Consider the following 6,094-nt stretch of genomic DNA (forward strand, 5'->3'; position numbering starts at 1 on the left):
AGCTGGGCCCATGTGAACATGTGCTGTCTGCCCTATGTCATGGTGCTATAACAAATGACCACAGGCTAAGTAAAGGAGTTCTACCTTATTGCCAGATTCATGATATGCCATTCGGACCAAGCATATTCAGAAAACTATTAAATAAAAATCTAAAGATATTTCAAAACAGTATTTGTTAATACACACACACACAGTTTAGTTGATGCAGAAAAGCTCCTGGCCCGTTGTTAAACATTAATTGCGTTTAAATTGTTGATTACTGAACACTTCCTTGTCCTTAATTTGGTGAAAAATCTGCCTCCCCAAGCTAGATGCCAGGGGCTAATACCTACAGTTCTACCTACTCAGGAGGCTAAGGTCTGAGGCTCAGGGTTCAAAACCAGCAGGAGCAAGAATGTTTCTGAGTCTCTTTTCTCCAAAAAGCACCAGAAAATCTGGAAGTGGAGCTGTGGATTAAGTGATAGAATGTTAGCCTCGAGCACAAAAGCTCTGGGACAGAACCCAGGCCCTGACTTCAAGCTCCAAGGATGGCAAGAAAAAAAATCTGCTTTCCCAAAAGCAAATAGTGCCCCCCCCACCAAAAAGCAAGATAAAAGTTATAATTCCACTCAAAACGGGTAAATAGGGGCTTAATTTAAGCGACAAAGTGGAATTTTTTTATTTATTGAAGGTTGGCATGTGTTTAGCAGAAATTGAACAGGTGATGGGGGGAAAATGGATCAAGCAGCCATAGTAAAGCATGAAGCAACATCTAGTTTGGGTGAGTAGTATAATATGTGCAAGAGTAATTTTATAACAGCAACACATTCTACTCGATGCAATTTCAAGTTATGGATGTTTGGGCATACTATGTATACAGGATAGCTACAATGGGGTAATTTTAGAGTATTGAACACTATGCATCCTGCTATCTGTGGGCTTTCTTCTATGGAAGAAATCCTTACTGATTCCAAGGGTCATCTGTCATTTCTAGACAAAGACAATGTATCGCTCACAGTCTGGAGACTGGAAAGTTTTGGGATCAAAGCATCATCTTTCAGTATTCAACAAGGACCTCTTTGCTGTTGTCCTCATGTGGCAGAATAGGAAAAAGAGTAAAAGCCCAAAGCCTCCTGTCTTCTCAGAAGGCATTAATCCAGTTATGAAAATGAATCTGTTTTAGTCAGCATTCCAGGCTGTAACAAAGTACTGTACCTGAGATAAACAACTTGGAAAGAGGAACTTATCATTTTTGACTCTCAGTTCAGGATTTCAAGTCGTGGTCACTTGGTATGTGGCTGTGGTGACACGATAGAATAATATGCTGGGCGCTAATGGCTCATGCCCGTAATCCTAGCTACTTGGGAGGCTGAGATCTGAGGATCGTGGCTCAAAGCCAGACTGGGCAGGAAAGTCTGTGAGAATCTTATCATCAATTAATCACCAGAAAACCAGAAGTGGTGTGGTAGCTCAAAATGGTCAAGCACTAGCCTGAGCAAAAAAGCTCAGGGACAGCACTCAGGCCATGAGTTCAAACCCTGTACTGACAAAAAACCCAAAACAAAACAGTATGATAGGGAACATATGGTAAATTATAACTCACCTAATGGTAGTCCCAATATCACTCTCAAGAACCCATCCCTCGGCCCCACCTCCTAAACAGCCCAACCCCTTTCAATAGCTCTGCCCTCTGGGGATCAGAGCCTTTCCACATGACCCCTTGGGGGATATTTAAGATTCAAACCACAACAAGAGCAAACAATAACTCCATCACTCCTCCCAAGAGATCCCATCTCTTCATACCAACCCAATAGGGGTTCAATTTCAACACCCATACATGTTGGGAGACATTCAGGCTGCCTACATGAGTGCTTTGTTGTATGTGTCTATCACACATGTGCTCAGAAATGTCACGTCGTGTGTAGACTAGACATCCCAACATGCCAGTGAACAGATCACAGAACCAGCTGCAGAGAGAAGCTGGAGTTCTCTGGTCTTGATCTGTGTCCCAAAACTGAGCTTGATGGACAGTTCTCACCCTTATTTACCCAGTTCATAAACTGCCCCAGCCCTTCACACATGACCCGCACTTGACCTCTCCCCACCCACTCATCCTTAAGGCCCCAACTCAGGGGACTTCTTCCCAACCCTCCAAAAAAACAATCCTCTGTGGCTCCCACAGTCTTGGGTGAAGGCCCAGCAGTACCTCCCCTTACTGAGTTTCCATTGGAGGGGGAATTGTCCCCACATTGTCTCCCCATCCTTCAGCAGTTCAAGAAGCAAGATGGTGCCTACAATTTTTTGGCTATGATTACTCCTGCACTGTTTCAGAGCACTTATTGCAGACACACAGTGAGCAAAGAGAAGACCCCAGGAGAGCACTCTGGACTCATGGGAAACTGGGCCATCAAATCCCCATTTCCCCTTTTCTCCATTGCTGCCAATACTCTGTACCCTCAGCTGTCCCTGAGCCAGGACCTCTATTAGCTTGAGAAAAGATCACCCAATAGAGACCACCTCTCTTGGGAATAGTCCTCAACACCTCCTTGGTCACTCATCTCATGCTCCTGATATAAATGTCAAGTCTAAGTGAATTTAGCATCTCTACCACTCAGGAGAGTCAGAGCATGAGGCACTAAGTTTGGTTTGGCGGAGAATCTCCCCTGTCAGAATGGTGAGGGAGGCTAGGAAGAATGTGGGGTCTGCTGAAACCAAAGGGTCATTGCAAACCCGTGCTGAAAGCATGTGAGCTCATGTTATTTACATGAAAAAAAAGTTACCAAATAATAAAACTCACCTGTAGCCCCATAGTTTGAATCCCAGGTGTAGGGAACTCTGAAAAGTGTAAAAGTTGTAAGGCTGCCGCATCAGTATTCTGAAGGCTAAGAATTGGGCCCTGCAGAGGTTGAAACAGAGAGCTCTGGAGGGGGTAAGAGGCTGGAATGTCACAATTTCTTGCTAGAAGGGCTGAGAACTGGACCTTGAAAGACAAAGTAGAATAGACATTTGAATTGTGTCTAGGCTGCAGTCTTCACCCCCCCCCAAGCAATAAGGGAGTGAGTTATTCAATATGTACACAAGCTCAGTCTCATGTCAATGGCTATAACAACAAAATGGATGGATGTCCTGTTTTCTGCACATATCTATGGTGATCCCTGTACTAAACTAAATAATAGGCTTGCTTATGGGACTCTGGTGTTCAGGAGCCAGTCAGCACTGAATCCCCTGGTTCCCTGTTTAACTCTTTCTCTGGCTGTTCTCATTTCTCCGGCTCTAGTTTCCTGCTTGGTGCTGTCTCAGGATGTAGACGTACGTAACAGAATAAAGTTATACAAAGCACTTATCCTAGATTTTTCTGGGATATATACAAAGCTGGTGGCTCACACCTGTAATTCAGAAGGCTGAGATCTGAAGATCATGGTTTAGAGCCAGCCCAGGCAGAAAAGTCTAGGAGACTCATCTCCAATTAACCCAGCAAAAAGCTAGAAGTCGAGCCGGACACAGTGGCTCACATCTGTAATCCTAGCTACTCAGGAGGCTGAGATCTGAGGATCATGGTTCAGAGCCAGCCTGGACACTAAAGATCGTGAGATTCTTATATCCAATTTAACTACCAGAAAATCGGAAGTAGTGCTGTGGCACAAGGGGTAGGGTGGTAGCCTTGAGCTGAATTGCTCAGGGACAGCACCAGGCTCAGAGTTCAAGTCCCAGGACCCACAAAAAAAAAAAAAAGCTAGAAGTAGAAGTGTGGCTCAAATGGTAAAGGGCTAGCTTTAAGAAAAAAGAAAAGAAAAGAAAAAGAAAGTCAAGCAAGAGCATGATACCCTGAGTTTAAACCTCACTATTGGCATCAAAAGTAAAAGGAGAGAGAGAGGGGGTAGGAGGGAGGGAAGGAGAAGAAAAGAGGAGAGGGGAAAAGAGGAGAGGAGAGGAGGAGAAGGGGGGGGTGTGGGATCTGCACTGTAACACAATCAGATAAAGAAAAGTCAAGAGCTGAATTCAAGGTTTGATTGCTGTGTGGGAATGGATAACTCATTCGCCTCTCTGGGCCTCAGTGCCCTACTCTGCAGATGCCCTCATCGGGTGATGGTGTGAGGCTCTGTGGCTCTGAAGACGTTCCTGCCCTGTAGCTTGAATTCCTGGATGTGACATCTTCCTACTATGCAAGGCCAGACTGTAAATCACAGTCCAGTTAGCACATCTAAGTTCTTAGTACCCATATAGGGAGTGTTCCTGGCTCTGCAGTTCATTTCCCAGAGAGCATTTGATCTGGAAATTCTCCATGAATGGAGAGGGGGCTAGGGAACCTCTCATCCACACAGATAATCCCCCCCACCCCACTACCCCGAATCTCCAGGCTGGTTACTGATAAGGAAGGCATACTTCCCAAGGTAGCTTAGCCACAGGCTTGGGGAGGGAGGTGCTTATAGGGGCCGCCATCACCCCTGCTGCCCTCAGAACTCCACTCACTCCCCTAGGAGGGCACCAAGTCCTAGCTGGAAACTGGCCCTGTAGTCCCCCAAGCTGTTTGTCCAGCTGTCCTCCTCCCCATGCCACAGGCTCATATATACCTTGGCCTGGAGAATGTTGTGAGGCATCTGGACGGCCCTTGGGCCCAGGCCAAAACCAACACGGGTGGAAGGGGGAGGCTGGAGTGAGGCACAGCAAACCACACAGCTCTGGCCTCCCCTTCCCAACCACCTACGAGACCAGGTCATCGTCCCAAACACTTTGGCTGGGCCATCCACACATCAGGCTGCTATTAAAAAAAAAAAAAAAAAAAAAAAAAGCCAGGCACCAGAGGTTTGTGCCTGTGATCCTAGCTACTCAGGAGGCTGAGAACAGTTCAGAGCTGGCTGGGGCAAGAAAGTCTGTGAGACTTTTTTTTTTCTTGAACGCAGGGCCCTGGGCGCTATCCCTGAGATGTTTTGCTCAAAGCTAGAGCTCTACCACGCTGAGTCACAAAGCCACTTCTGGGTTTCTGGTGGTGAATTGAAAATAAGAGTCTCACAGGCCAGGCACTCGTGGCTCATGCCTGTAATTCTAGCTACTCAAGAGGCTGAGATCTGAGGATTGCAGTTCATAGCCAGCCCAGGCAGAAAACTGTAAGACTCTTTTATCTCCAATTACCAGACCAAAAAACCAGGAGTTGAAGGTGTGGCTCACCAGCCTGAAGTGAAAAAAAAAGTAAGGGAAAGCACCCAGGATCTGAGTTCAAGGGCCAATACTGACACGGAAGGGAAGGGAAGCGGGGGGGGGGGGAGGAGGGGGGGAGGGAAGAGGAGGGGAAGGGAAGGGAAGGGAAAGGAAGGAAAGGGGAGGGGAAGGAAAGGGGAGGGGAAGGAAAGGGGAGGGGATGGGAGAGGATGGGAGGGGAGGAGAAGGAAGGGAAGGGAGGGGAGGGGAAGGGAAGGGAGGGAAGGGACCTTAGAAGAGAACCCACTTGATATGGGTCTCCTTCTCAAGAGGCAACCTCTATTGTTTCTTCCAGTTGAACAAAGTCAATCCTGTAAGATCTTGTGAGCTGTCCCCAGAACACCAAAGAGAGCGGTTACCCAATTTAGCAAATAAGAATACAGGATGCAGTGGTGCTGTGGTTCAAAGTGATAGAGTGCTAGCCTTGAGCTAAATATCTCAGAGACAGTGCCCAGGCCCAGAGCTCAAGCCCCATAACTGACCCAAAAAAGTACCAAACAGGATGCATCAGGCACCAATAGCCCATACCTGAAATCCTAGCTACTTGGGAGACTGGATCTGAGGATCACAGTTCAATGCCAGCCATAAGACTCTTAACTCCAATTGATCACCAAAAAGCCAGAATTGAAATGGTGGCTCAAGTGTTAGAGCACTAGCCTTGGGGAAAAAAAAACAAAAAACAAAACAAAACAAAAAAACTCAAGGGGCCTAGCACCAGTGGCTCACACCTGTAATCCTAGCTACTCAGGAGGCTGAGATCTGAAGATCAAGGTTCAAAGCCAGCCAGGCAGAAAAAACTATCTGTGACCCTTATCTCCAATTAACCACCAAAAAAAGCCAGAAGTGGAGGATGGCCCAAGTGGTTAGAGCACCAGCCTTGAGCAAAAAGAGCTCAGAGACAGCACCCAGACATGGAATT

This window comes from Megascapheus bottae, chromosome 16 (genome assembly GCF_031878675.1).
Source record: "Megascapheus bottae isolate mThoBot1 chromosome 16, mThoBot2.hap1, whole genome shotgun sequence".
Taxonomy (NCBI): Eukaryota; Metazoa; Chordata; class Mammalia; order Rodentia; family Geomyidae; genus Megascapheus; species Megascapheus bottae.